This window comes from Cyprinus carpio, chromosome A1 (assembly GCF_018340385.1).
Source record: "Cyprinus carpio isolate SPL01 chromosome A1, ASM1834038v1, whole genome shotgun sequence".
Lineage (NCBI taxonomy): Eukaryota > Metazoa > Chordata > Actinopteri > Cypriniformes > Cyprinidae > Cyprinus > Cyprinus carpio.
The window spans coordinates 3,371,198-3,386,197 of record NC_056572.1 but is presented as its reverse complement, the minus strand read 5'-3'; the positions used below and the strand labels follow the sequence as shown (position 1 = coordinate 3,386,197).

The 15,000-nt window shown below is 40.9% G+C and overlaps 1 pseudogene; it reads right to left on the bottom strand.

Moving 5' to 3' along the window:
- The window catches only part of LOC109071461, a 129,557-nt pseudogene that overhangs the window by 77,727 nt on the left and 36,830 nt on the right, over positions 1 to 15,000 (bottom strand).

The window sequence follows — 15,000 nt, the reverse complement described above, 5'->3', positions numbered from 1 at the left end:
CATCCTTGAACACACTGTGTTAATTTTGAACAGACAGGAAGTGAACGTCTGCGACATCATCAATCACCGGGGTGCTGACATTTGATTGGCTTTCCACCACCACAAGGCTCTCACACCTGTTAAATATGTTAAAAGTGATAATAAAAATCATGTGAGAGCTTGAAGAGCATAATTCTTCAGGATCTCAGGTGGTGTAAAGTTGAAATGTGAGAATGACTGCGGCGTCCCGGAGTTAAAGATGAAACCCAGCGGTGAAGTGAAAACACTCAGCAGGCTTTGGGGTCTGACTGTCTGATTTGAATGACCTTTACAGAAAGACAGGTGTTTTCTGGATTGGACGTGGCATTGCTCCATATCAGCCAAGGTCTCGGAGGACTTGATAATAACTGACTCCAGTGACTCTGACTGACTCTTGTTAGAGCAACTGTAAATCGTGATGAACCTCTTACCGGCATTCCACGACTAAAGCTCTCAGGACGCAGACAGCAGCGGCAACCTGAAAATCACCTGTTTATCTGATGCTTCGTATTCAGTACTGAGAAATAGAGTATGCACAGCAAAATCAAGATCAAGTTCAATCTCCGGATCAGGATGAATAGCATACACAGGTCTATATAACATAAAATGATACGACTAAAAATCTGAATTTTTTTTTCAATGTATTCAATAAAAAAAACAAAAATAAAAAAACTGCTGTACAGTATATAAATGACAGAACAACCATTCCCCTAATCCAACATAAATAAAATCATTAAAAAAAAAGGGAGAAAGAAAGAAAGTAAAAGAAGAAAATAAAACAGCTTGACTGTCATCATATAATTCCAGCACATTCTTTCTTTATTTGAAAGTGTTTGCTCTCCGCCTCTTTGTTCACAACGCAGCCATCTTTCAACTCCTAACTAGGTTATGAAACCTCTCCTCTCTCTTAATTAATTTAGGAACTGAGACCTTAACATTCATGAACATTTATGCATATCCTTCAGTGTAGCAAGAAAATCCAAATAGCATCTTTCTTAGAATTTTGCCACTAAAATTTGATTTTAAGCAGCAGCTCTGTAAATACCACCGCAGGTTGAATAGATTTAAATATGCATTCAGTGCATTAAATATATGTTTAAATATATTCACAACAAATGTTACTGCAAGTTTTGTGTAAGATATGCATTTTTTCTCTTTTTGGGGGGTATTTAAAAACATGAATAAATAAAATGTTTATGCAAATTTTTGTGTGGCTCAGTTTATATTTACATGGATGTAGTACATGGGGTGTCTCATCTCTGGGAACACGCTCCCTCAGGTCTGGCCTATCAGATCTCTGTCTCTAGCTCGCTCTCGCTCTCTCTCTCTCAGATCTCTGAGGTCTGAAGGGCAGCTGCTGCATTCTGATTTGTGTCAGGCGCTCGGGGAACTAAACAAGACGCAGAATGATGGTAATGTCCCCCTCATTACCGCCACGCCGGGGGTGTGACATCCTGACTCGAAGACTATTGAAACAGCAGTTTCCCTTTTAACCAGCACTTCCCTTCTGTTCAGAAAAAAAAAAAAAAAAAATGGGGGGAAAAATTCCAGGTCTAAAAAAGAATGAAAAACTTTTCAAAGCTTTGGCTAGCTTGACCAGGACCAAAAATACACACACACATACACACACACACACGAAATAGCAACCTTAAATGGTAGCATCTAAACTAACTGGTTTTATTAAAGTCTAAATATTATTTAATATCACTGAATCAACCTAAATGAAGGTATCAACCTACATTAATTTACAACAACAAAACTAGTTTTAATGGGTTAAATCAGGAATAAATAGCGCTTTAAGGTTGCAATCACATGTTAAGAGTACAGTGCACTAGTGCATTAAAAGCAGCTGAAACTACTTCTTTATAAATGAAGCAAATACAGACATCTGCTTCACTGCAATCCCTCAACTGAGAGGGCAAGGTATTGTTTTACATTCATTATTTCACAAATATTCGGCTCATTTAATGGAGGATATCAGTGCAAACTATTTAAAATAATTATGAATGCTTGTATTGTGTCAAGTTTAATCTGCATTCACCCACAGGAAACACAGCTACCTTTCACCACTCACGGTCCTGATAAGAGCACGTTTTTATCGTGTCTATGTCTGTGGCATTGACCCACGGAGAGCGCAACATCACCTCTTCTCTCCCGTGCAACGCCAGAGACAGAATTGCTCTGTTTTCTGACACTCCAGAAATATATTCCAGAATGAACATGTGAGTGGCCGTGTCGCCCCCGAGGACAGACAGAGAGCAGAGAAGCATGTGAGTGATGTGCCCAGTGTCAGCTATTGATCATAGCCCAAGGAACACACAGATCTCAAACACCTACTCATATCCACTCACCGCTCCAGAGAATAAAGGAAAGATAGCAACCAAATCTTTGGTGAAGCTGAATGAAAATCTTAACTGGATCGATTTGTGTGCTTTTCAGTGTGGGACTGGGGGGTTGAGGGGGGAAGGTTGTCCCCGTTGTGAAGTGCTGATGAATCTGCCTCCAAACTGGCTGCAAGCCAGTCTCACAGAAGAGTGGATTTCTTTCTCTACCCACCAGAGACCACTTCCTCTTCCCCAAAAACAGCCCGCTCATGTCCCTCACGTTCACTCGCTCCCTCTCTCTTCACTTTGAAATATTAAAGATTACCAAAATGTAAATATATATATATATATAAATATATATAAAGCAAGCAAATTGAGGACAAATTAAAAGAGAACTAAAAATTGGGTTTTGAGATTATAAAATATCAGACATCTAATTTTAAGAAAGAAAAAAATGTGAAGAATGTTCAAAACACAATAACAGAGTACACTGATATTTCTCAAGAGCATTTTTAGCTTAATATTCTAACATTGCTTTGTAAACAGTGAAATTGAAGGAATTAAATCATGAATATTAAAACTAATTTAACACAGAAACTGCTATAAACAACGTGTTTATTAAAAGCCATAAATGTAGCATATTGATTAATACAGTAATTATGTAATCACTTAAAAGGAATGAGAAATACTGAATAGTTTGTTTGCTGTGCAGGAACAATAATAGCTGCAGCAGATCGCCTCGACTGTAGGGATGTAGGCAGAGGTGTAGGCAGCACAATAGTTGGCATGATGTACGGGCATAACATACACACGCTCACACACTCGAAAAGCACAGAAAGTCACCAAACATCTCTCGGCCGTTCCTCTCTCATCTTCTCATCACCTTCTACATGCACCTTTTTGTAACTCTTGACTTCCACAATAAAACACGCCAGCAAAACACTCTCGCTTTACAACAAAAACAGTGAAAAAGTTTCGCACTCTCTCTCTGATCCTCTCCCCGCCCTCTCTGCTTCCTCCACATTCCAGTTTCTCCTTGAAAACATTAAGAGGCTGTCTGTCGGGGAAAGTGAGAGGAATTAGGAAAGAAAGCATCCCTGAGCCAGGTGAGATTATCCCCTCAACTGAGTCCATCACTTAACAGGGTCAGTAGTTAACGGCAGGAGCCGGATCCCAAACTAGCACTCGGAGAGCTGACTCCACAAACGAAAACTCAGATTTAACTCGCCCTTAAGTTGCTGTTTTACAATCTATTTAATTCTTTTCCAACACATTCTCAAACCAGTGACTAAACAGGTTTTTTGGTTTTTGGCTGCTGCAGCTTCGTTTTTGACAATGACCCTGTGACAGGCACCTTCCTGTCACCAAAGGCTGAGAGAGTCACGCTTCCTGTGGCTGCTCCCTGTCTTAGTCAGCACTAGCTGCGGGGCCGGTGTTGGCACTGCCCCTGGGCTCCGCCTCTAACTGCGAGAAAAGGTGGTGGGTGTCTCCCGAACCACATTCCTCTTTCACTCTCCTCTCCTCCACTCCACTCCACCCTTCTCTTTCTCTCAACCAAGGCCAGCCAAGAGTCGTTTCATCTCGCACCCACACACACATGCAGCACAGAGATGGGGGGGGGGGGTGTGAAAACAGACACTTCAACTATAATCACATGTACACACACTCCTGTACACACACTCAACATACACCTGAAAGAGAGAGAAGGAGAAGAAAAGAAAAAATATACGCACAGATATGCCACGAACCTACATGATCAGTAAATAAATAAATAAATAAAAGTCTAAAAAATAAAAGAAGACCAAAATAATAATAATAATAATAATAATAATAATAACAATAATAATAATAAATAATAATAATAGAAAAAAAATGCAATAAGTGTGGTCCTTTGCCAGAGTCATAACATGGGCCTTTTTAGTTTGTTTATATGTTACATTAGGGAAGATATTTGAAAAAGAACAGCACTCATAAAACCGCATAGAACTGATAGTTATTTTAGGCGTGAATTTTTTTTTTTTCTTAAAATATATGAACGCACATAATAAAGTGTTCTTATACATTTAGATAATCAGTCAGTTTAAATTAAAGACAGCTGTATACTCAGACGAATCGAACTCATTTTTTATGGCTGTTTCTTGCCATAAACGTTTATTCGTCTCTATTACGCGTCGCACCTGCACTCGGAGGATTTTAGTTTTGCGTCTTTCATTTGATCAATCAAGATCTAAAAATATCAAAATTCAAAATGCATCCTATTTAAGAGTAAAGATATTATACAAATTTACATTATTTACATGTGATGTTGCGATTAAATTAATTCGCCCCTAAATAAGAATAGTAGAATAAGATTTCAGCAAATCATTTTGCAGCAAATCTTTAATTTTCAGTTTCATTCGTTTAAAATTATTATCATCAATTATTATTAGGAGTAGTAGCAGTAGTATTTGTATTAGGATTATTATTAAAACAATATAGCATTCATAACAGCAAGCAATGTATTTGCCGCATGCCGTTGTTGGTATTATACATTTTTTCTTTTGAAAATTTCTTGAAAGTTGTTAATGCAAAAATCTACACATCTATAATATGAAATAAATTCCCGTTTTTATTTATTAGAATTTGCCGTTCATGAAATGGGCAACCAGGGGGAAAATAACAAGTGTTGCAAAACAGGAGAGGATGCTGAGAGTGATGGAGCTCGACTGCAGCAGCATCTCAGAGCTTTGCGGCAGGCATCTGATCAGATTCAGGCACCAGAAAGCGTTTACAGTCGGAAACTGATCACAGCTTTCTTTCAGCACCGCGTGTCAAATGAATCACACCAGATGAAGAACCTTTAAGTGCTCGTTCATACTGCAGCCGATTAGTCCTAGATTGAGCCCATTAGAAAGCCATTAATAACCAAACCCACATTAACCAAAACTAGGCTACTGCATAAAATAAACCCCAGCACAGGCATTCAGAATATTTGCGCTCATGTGGGTTTGATATTAATTTCGACCGCTCTGCACGTGGTCAGTAGTGTCAGTAGTAATTCTAGAACTGAAATTTTGCTAAAAAGTATTCAGCTTCAGGCCATCCAAATTGAACAGATGAAAAAAGAAAAAAAAAAAAACAAAGTCGGATCGGAAATGAATTGCATGAGGATAGGTGTCTTGATCTTCTTGTTAACAGTTGCATACAGATAACGCTGAAATTAATTTAGACGCACACATTTCGGTAAGAGTACACGCTCAAAAAGGCTTGCAGCCGCTCTTTTAAAAACACAGACACGAAAAATATACATTTGTACCAAAATATACTTGTTTAGGGGGGAACAAGGACAAACTGCAAAGTTACACTTGCATTTTAAAGTAAGGGAGTCACATAAAATAAAAAAGACAGCAAAATTACTGTCTAACTATTTTTTCCCTCGCCATATGTGAGAGCCGAATCATATTTCATGATGATGATGAGCAAGGAACATGTTTTTTACATTACTCTATAAATCTTCTTTGAGATTCATAACTCAAAAAGGTTTGCATGGTCGCATTCATTACGCGTATTACTATATTGTTTAAGCAGCACAACCTGCATTTGAAAAGCTCAGACCATGTTGTTCTGACAAAATATCTGATAGCAGCCAGATTATACTGTCAACGACGTTCAATACGCACGCAACGAGACTTCTTAATAAAAATGATTGTATCCGATTATTATTGGTGATTTACAGTCGAATTCAAAATAAACTGCATTTGACGTATGCCACTCATATTTTGTCGTCAAGGAATAAACAATATAAACATTTAAACATCTTTAACAAATGTTCAAAGCCGCGTGTTATGCAAGAATGCAGAAGAATTGTATTTAGAGAAAATAGACTCGGTGAATACACTAAAACTGAACGCTCAGGGTCTTCGCAGAATGTCCGTTACGTGTCATAAGCGTGAGAAGCCTTTCGTGCTCGGAGTGTTTTGCTGAAGGACCGAATCCACCTGCGCCGGAGCCCCGATGCGCGGAGACCATCCAGTCTTCATCCGCACTCAGAGTCTACTAGAACCGCGCAGGGTCAAACTTTTCAGCAATAAACAACACATAGTTATTTAGTGAAAAATATAGGCGTTACACTTAACGAAATGAAAAAAAGTGTTGTTTATTTTGTGACTTTTTCATTTTCGTGTAAAAATAATATATTAAATGATTATTCATGTGCTTGTTGTATGTTTATTTAGTTTAAACCGATACGCATCTTGGTGTTGAAAATGAAGAGAGCTGATCGAGTGAGAAGAAAAAAAGTTTGTGAGGAATCTGGAAAGATATGTGGCTGGACCCCCATTGTTGGCCAAAGGGAGTCCAGGGGCCCTGCGCTCGTCCTCAGTGTGTAGCATGGCACAGAGAAACCAGCCCTGATGGATTAATGTTCTGACCTCACCATCTCTCCCTCACAGACCCGATCCCCCTCCCATAAACATTCTGTCTTGATAAAAGCATTCAGCGCAGGAACTTTACAATGAAGGACACACAACTGTATATAGAGGGCCAATGATGATTTTGTTTTGCACAGCGACAGAATCTGCTTGTGGTTTAGAGGCCTGATGAAGGTAAAAAGAGTCCCAGCAACAAGCAGATGAAGTCAATTAGATGTGTGTGGTTGCACAGCCTGAACCTACCAAGGGTCACCGAAACAAAATGAGAAACCTCCCACACTGACCGATGCATATTCACTAATGCAATTTATAAAAGCTCATTTTACCTCAGCACTCAGAAACTTTACAAAGAAGGCTGAATTTTGTCACAAAGGGCATCAGCCACAGCAAAAGTAGCACACATTACACCAAGAAAAAAACAAAACATAACAATGGTTTTACACTCATTCGCTAAATAATAAACACAAACACACACTGTAACAGCGACAACAGCTGCAGCCACCAACACAACACAGTGAGGGAGACGACGGAGAGCATCCCGCTTACCTGCTGGGACATTCTGAAGAGGAGGTTGCGGTCAGTGCTCTGCTGTGTCCATGTCCCCATGAAGCCCGGCTCGGCGCTGGGACGGTCTGGTGCTGACTGCATGGAGCTTTCTCCTTCTCCGCCTCATCCACCCTGCACGGCTGCTGCTGATCCTGCTGCTGATGCGGCCTTCGTGGCCGTGGACCGTCGCGTGCCCCTCTCTCGATCATCGCTCTCTCCACACCACACCGCCTCTCACATCCAGCTCCGTCTCCTCAGACTGCCGGAAGAGAACAGGGGGGCAAGGGGGTGGTCGTGGACGGGGAGCCCCGAGAGAAAAGGACGTTGAAGTGAAGGTGGAGGTTCGCAAAGAGGCAAAGGGTGGGACTAACTCTGTTCTTTTTTTCTCTTCTGTTCCTATTCTTGCTCTCTTCTTTTTTGTTCTTCTTTTCGTTTTCTTTCTCTCCCTCTCTCGCTCTCTCTTTTTCCTATCTTCATCTTGAGGGAGGGGGCAAGTGGAGGGGTCTTGCCATGCCAGTAGCCGGAGTGACAGTGTGTTGAGTTAATTCAGGAGCAGGGACCTGCACAATGCGATATTTCCTCTGGGGCATGTGGTGGTAGAGGGCAGGATGAGCGAGTGTCGGAGGTAAGGAAGGGAGGAAGAGAGGGATGGGGGTTCTGTGAACTGAAGTGAAGTGAAGGAGGGAGATGAAAAAAAAGGGGGATGGCAGAAAAGAAAAATGGAGGAGGGAGATGGTGAAGGAGAGGGAGTAGCTTTTTTTTTTGTCACGCACCCAATACCCCGAAAAGACCACCACACTTTTTTTTTTCAAAGGTCAGTAAGGCTGTGTATGAGCTGTCCTCCAAACACACACGGACAGATACACAAGCATACCGTTCCTAACAAAAAATCAATCGTCAAGACAAATACTCAAACTGACCTTTGAACCCGTTTGCCAAGCACCCTCAACATGCACAAAAAAAAAACAAACAAACAAACAAAAAAACACTGAACCTTATATTTTACACACGAAAAACACACTTTTCAATCCCGTATAACTATGCGCCATATCATTTTAATCAAAAGCGAAGTCTTATCTAGCATGATAACAATTCTTTCAAAAGTTTAATAATTAAACAGAAAATGACTTTTAAAACAATTTTTGACAAATGGACCATCCCTTCTCCAAACAGATGCCCCTCTCTCACCAGCGTGGTCCAGCGTGGTTTTCCTCCCAGCTGTGTGGAGATCAGGTGTTGGAGTGTGTCAGTTCCAAAAGCAGCCCCTCCTCTCTCTCTCTCCTCTCTCTCTCTCTCTCTTTCTCTTGCTCTTTCTTAGGGCCCTTCTAACCTTTAGAGATGCCTGTCCTCTGTCTTCAGAATAACTGCCAGCTAGCGCTGTGTCAGTGTGGTGTGTAGCCGTGAGTACATGTGGGTTGTTGTGAGGAGGTAGAGCGTGGACGTGTGTGTGTGTGTGCGTGTTGTGTCGGGCCGCAGCAGAGCGGTCCATGAGTATAACTGCTCCTCGCTTCTTGATGGCACTCAATGACACGGCTCTCTCTCTCCTCAACTGATCTGCTTTCCCACTGAGCAGGGAGAGAGAGGGAAGAGAGAGGAGAGCAGGCAGAGGGGAAAAAGGGTAAAAAAGTCCCTGTCTTATTACAGCTCTCCATGCCTGATGCTTCTCCACTCCAAGACCTCAGTGGGATGAGCCACTCTCATAATACATGCATCACAGAGAGGAGCAGAGAGAACCGGGACCCATCCACACAACATCCTCCAAGCAAATAATGCATTCATCAATACAATTGGACAAGCCTTCCAACTTCTATAATAAAACCTCAATGCTAAACGAAAACAAAGATGTTTCTGAGCGTTCAATTACCGCTTTGTATTATTTTTCTTTATTTCGTTTTTACTATTGACAGGCAGTAATACATACATCCACATGTTTAAGAAGAACCTGCAATAAATAAAATGAAATAAATTCTTAGTTTGGGGCATTGTTTATGCGATTTGAGTGGTCAACTTTCACAGCCGTGTTGAATTCAATTTCAGCCGAATGTGGTCATGTAAGCCAGGTATTTGAAGGTGGGCACACAACCATTTGATTTTTGATTACAAAACTCTGTGATTCCTTTGTCTGTTTTCTTTTCCTCTCCCTTGTATTACAAACATCTAGGCTAAGTGGTTCTATGTAAATCAGTCCACGCCCCCCCCCCCACCACCCCAACGCCCCCCATGCGAATGTGCACACACCCAAACACACCACACACACACACACACCACACCACACACACACACCGTCTTGGTGGAGTAGTGAGCAGAGCCATAATCATACAGACTCTCTACCACACTCAAAAACACTCTCACACACACACACACACAGTACACACACACACACCAGGGGAAACCTCGAAGTGGGATGCTTTCAGATTTTAATAAGAAAAAAATTGAGGGGAGAGGCTCCATTTTTTGCCAAATTGGTCCCCGCAGTAGACCAGTCTCACAAAGGGTGGGGCAGAGGAGAAAGACAAGCCCTAACCATATGCACTTACAGTAAGTGGCAGCATCTCTGCCTCATTGTACATGCCAAAAACATTTTACACTGAGAAAAATATGTGTGTAATATGAAGCGCATTTTTTTGTATTATATAACATGTTTTTCCTCTCATTACTTTTTCCCTCCAGCACTTCCCCTCACGTCAGCTGTTAAAATTATAGTCTTGGACAATGCGAGTGTGTCTGAGATGTCACCGTGATCTCCCTTCTATGAGACAGAAAGAAAGGGAAATTAACTTTTCTCTCTTTCGCTACATTAAAATGTGTATTCTCGTTAGTATGTTAGAACGCCACTTGAAAGTTGTTTGGCAATTTGAAGGAGACTAGCTGTTACGGGTTCTGTTAAGCTCCTCTGTTACCTGCACTAATGGACAGCTCTGGGTAACCTCCGTAGACCACACCGCAGCTACTAGGAAACCGCATTGTAGTGCTGATCCACAATCTATTCACCTCGAGGGCATCGTTCCCTCCCTTTAGTAGATGTGCTCCCCACATGACAAGAAGAAAGGCTAGGAGAAGCGTGTGCGCAGACATGATGGAGAAAGCTTAATATGCCTGTTTTGTGTTACTTCCCATCAACTCCGTCTCTTCTCGTCATTTGAGTCTATCTCTCTGAACTCGAGTGCCCTGCTGCTAGGAAGACCAAAGATGTGACGCACGAGCTTGTCTTCCGTCCGCAATAGTTACAAGCAAATGGACCACGTAATGCCGGAGAAGACGCTTTGAGCACATTGTCACATATTTGTCCCTGTCCATTGCATCCGGTCCTCAACACGAAATATTTCTTGTGCAGTCTCTAAAAATTGCCCAAAAATTTGGGGTAATCGTGTTTTTTTCCTGGAAACAAGACAAAACCAACACGGGGGTCGTAATCATGACTTTAAAAAAAATAAACATATTAAAAAAAAAAAAAAAAAAAAACACATTGTTAGTGTTATATTATATCTTGTATATATCTTAAATTCTTCCAGTTAGATCATCAATAACTTACAATTCCAATGAAATTGGTTCTATATGTAGTGGTTCATCTCCCATTCGTCAATTCTCTTCTACGAGGTCAGTGTCCACCTTTCTCTCTGGGAACGGAGCCGGGCGGTGATTTTTCAAGTGTTAGAATGAGTGTTTTCAAATCAAGTTGCAGCTCAGCTTCTGACCTCCCATTAATAGTGGTTTTTGTTGAGAGGTCTGCAGAGGCACTCTGCCACGTATCCCTTTGCCTTATTTAGCTTGCACGTCTCCATCCCTTTCTCTCCGGTTTGTCCGTTCTTCGTTCTCTCTTCTCGGGTGTGAGCATGAGAAGATCCTGTCAGTGGCAGCAGCAGCCAGTCAGGGAAAGCAGAGAGCCATCAGTAATGGACGCCTTTATTAAAACTATTATTTGCAAGACTTCAAATTCCCCCCAGACTAGGGCCTGTCGAAGCTGATATATTAATATACGAGGCTAAGCTACGGATCATACCAGACAAGCAAGTGATAGCCCCATCAATGCAAAGAGATCATTCCAGCCACATTATCTGTGTTGCACACTCATTAGGGTAAGAAGTAAGAAGAGAGCAGTCTGCGGAGCCTGGGGGGTGGCACTGCGGCAGCACACGGCATTGGACGTTCTCTTAGTGACCGTGTCTGTTTTTGAGTGCTGGGGTCAGTGGGACATTTTTGCAGGCGTCTTAAAAGCTGCCTTCTCTCTCTCTCTCTCTCTCTCTCTATCTCTCTCAGGTAATTTTCTGTATGGCTTTTTTAAAATCTAAGAAGTGGTGGAAAGCGGATGTAATGTCTGTTTGCAAAAATGACTTGACACTGCATGATAAACTTTGGCTGCGTGAGGGAAAGTTGGTAAACAACCGAGAGAGGGAAGGAAAATCGTTATGTGACAAGTGAATGGCAAAGCGAAGGCTAATTCAATTATTCATGAGGTGACGCATTGATGATTTTTGTTCCTGTAGAGGATGGTGCTGGCCAACATCAAGGTCATGGGTTTTGATACCCTGGGAATGCAAGCATTGTCAAATAATGCTAAAACGTAAATGTACGGATTGTTTAATCGCTACTATATTTTATTTATGTATTTTTATATTTTTAAAATGGAAGATTTAATGAAAACAGCTTTTATTTCTGAAAATCTGTTTTTCTTTTTTCTTTTTTTTTGCGGTTTTTGGTCCGCCCAAGTGTTCCTAAAAAATATAATTTAATTCCAAATCTGATGGCCATATAAAACATCTGATTTTGATGTACCTAGAGACAGATTTCCAGTCTTTCATTTTTTTTATTGTTTCTGACAAAATACAGATATATGCACTGACTCTACTATGTGTTTGAAGTTTAGAGACACCCTTTTGGTTTTGGTTAACAGCTTGAAAAAAACCAACAACACCCTCTCCACAACAAGAACACATAAAACAAGTGCTAGAGAACCGCGGCCCGCGCGTCTTCCACCGGCCCCCCAACCGTCCAGCACCGGTAGTCACCATCAGGGACACCTCGCAGGTGAGGAGGCTCGGGCAGGGTGCAGCCGCAGGTCGCTTTCAGCTGCCAATCCGTGGATGACAATCTTCTGCGACTCTCACCCTAATCGATGACCAGATAACGACTTTTCTCTCTGCCCTCAGAGAGAGGAGCTATCGTTGTGGGGCCAGTCAAGGTAAGGATCTCTCTCCTGTAGAAAATCTTACAGGTCTAGGCGCTCTCTTATTAAAATGTCAGAAGAAAAAAAAAGAAAAGAAAAAAAAACTTATCATCTCATTTGTAATTTTCAACATGTTAACTCAATTACCAACTCACAGACTCATTTAAGGTGTGTTGTGGGTAAACCTGTGGTAAAGAATTGTCTGTCAAGAGAGACAAGTGCTTCTGTAGTGACTTTCCCTGTATTACACAAACATACCTAAATCTACACCATCGCACTAATGAGTGGGATTTTAGTGTGCGTTTCCTGTGACTTGAAGACATAGTGTCGCTCAGATGGCAGCAAGATAGAACGCACTGTTCTGTTCGCTGGAAGATGCAAAGGGCCACAAGACATCATAGACACCATGCATTAAACAACCTTTCACTTGTCTAGGAATGAGAGAGAAAAAAGTGGTGGTCCCCTGAAATCAAGAGCCACACATGATCTAAATGCGCACTGATAGGTAGTTGTTCAGTATTCCATGTGATCCGGCCAGAGCAAGGACTGAGAAAAAAAAATAAAAAAAGAGAACCAAAAGACATTCATATCTTGGCCCTAACTAAAAGTGCTAGTTATGCAAACACACCCTTTTCTGTTTCGGTCACTCATACGGAAATGTGGATTTAACATTTAAATGGTATATCCATATCGTCCCTATGAGTAAAACACATAAAAAAAAAAAAAAAACTTCAACCTGCCTCACTGGGTTGATGGAGCCTGTGGATTCAGATCATTCCCACCCTCACACCAATTAGCGCATACGGTTCTATCTTGTATCACTCTATCTGGGTCTGAGGTGAAAAAAAACAATGTGTTTTTTTCTTTTTGTACTTTATTTTTTCTCAGTTTTCTGCCCCATGACCTACTCTAGCACAGCTGTCGATCTCAACCCCACACATACGCCATCATTAGTTTGGAAACCTGTCATAGCTTTATTACATGAATAATTTATGAAGATGTGTAAGAAATTACTGCTGAATACTAATGTCACAGCAAAGAATCAGAATATGAAATTTGTTTTTATACAAAAAGCCAGCCTTCATAATAAAAGAACTTGTCGTAATTAATAGGTGGCCTTTGACTTTCATGATTTCGGGTACTTAGTTTGTATCTAATTTATTCTTTCTTTGGCTTTTGTAGTATAGAGGGCGCGTAACAAATGCTATTGTACTGTTAATAATAAATTTTCATCAATTTTTTGATGAGTTACAACCCAAGGAGTGTTGATTTTTGCATTGCTCTGTTGGTAGTCTTCATAAACCACGTGTGTTCTTTGAAAAAATGACACAAATGTTCCATCAAACTCAGCAGTGACTTGTGTTGATAAAATGCTTCAGTTATGTTAGTCACTGCACACTGCCAGTAAATTGCAACTTAGAAGTCCCGTATCTTCATTATGGCGTTAACGTGTGATCACAACTTTTTTTTTCCTCAAAGGCAATAATATAAAATATACAGGCTGAATTTGGAAATAGTTTGCATGAACTGCCTATCGGTTGACACGAGAGGTAGAGGATCCATAGTGCAGTAGTTTTACTGAATGGGTAATCCACCAACGTTAATTCAGAAGGAGGCCTAAGGCAATACACAACAAAACGACAGAGGGAAAGAAGGGAAAGGGGCTGGGCAAACAGATAGTAATCCTGAAAACAGGCAGATATCAGAGACCAGGAACAAGATCGGGGAGAGACCGGGATAGCTACTATGAATGCACCAAAACGATTTTAACAACAATAATCGGGGTTCTTGCTCCCCCTCCCCAAACACACAACAAGAAAACAAAGAAATCTAAATACTAATAAAAATAAAATAAACAATAAATAACAATCAGGCTAACTCAAAACAATGTTAGTCATGGGGAACCAATTAGCTTTCGATATGTGTAAAAATGCCTGATGCTTCTCCACTCCAGACCTCAGTGGGATTGAGCCACTCTCTAATACATGCACTCACAGAGAGAGAGAGAACCGGCCCATCCACACAACTATTCCAAGCAAATAATGCATTCATCAATACAATTGGACAAGCTCCAACTTCTATAATAACCTCAATGCTAAACGAAAAAATGTTTCTGAGCGTTCCAATTACGCTTTGTATTATTTTTCTTTATTTCGTTTTTACTATTGACAGGCAGTAAACATACATACAATGTTTAAGAAGAACCTGCAATAAATAAATGAAATAATTCTAGTGCATTGTTTATGCATTGCGTGTCAACTTGCACAGCGTGTGGAATTAAAGCCGAATGTGTCATTAAGCCAGGTATTTTAAGGTGGGCACACAACCATTTGATTTTATTACGAACTCTGATTCCTTTGTCTGTTTTCTTTTCTCTCCCCTTGTATTAAACAGCTCTAGCTAATGGTTCTATGTAATCAGTCCACGCCCCCCCCCCACCACCAACGCCCCCCTGCGAATGTGCACACACACACACACACACACACCGTCTTGTGGAGTAGTGCAGCAGAGCACATAATCATACAGACTCTCTCCCACT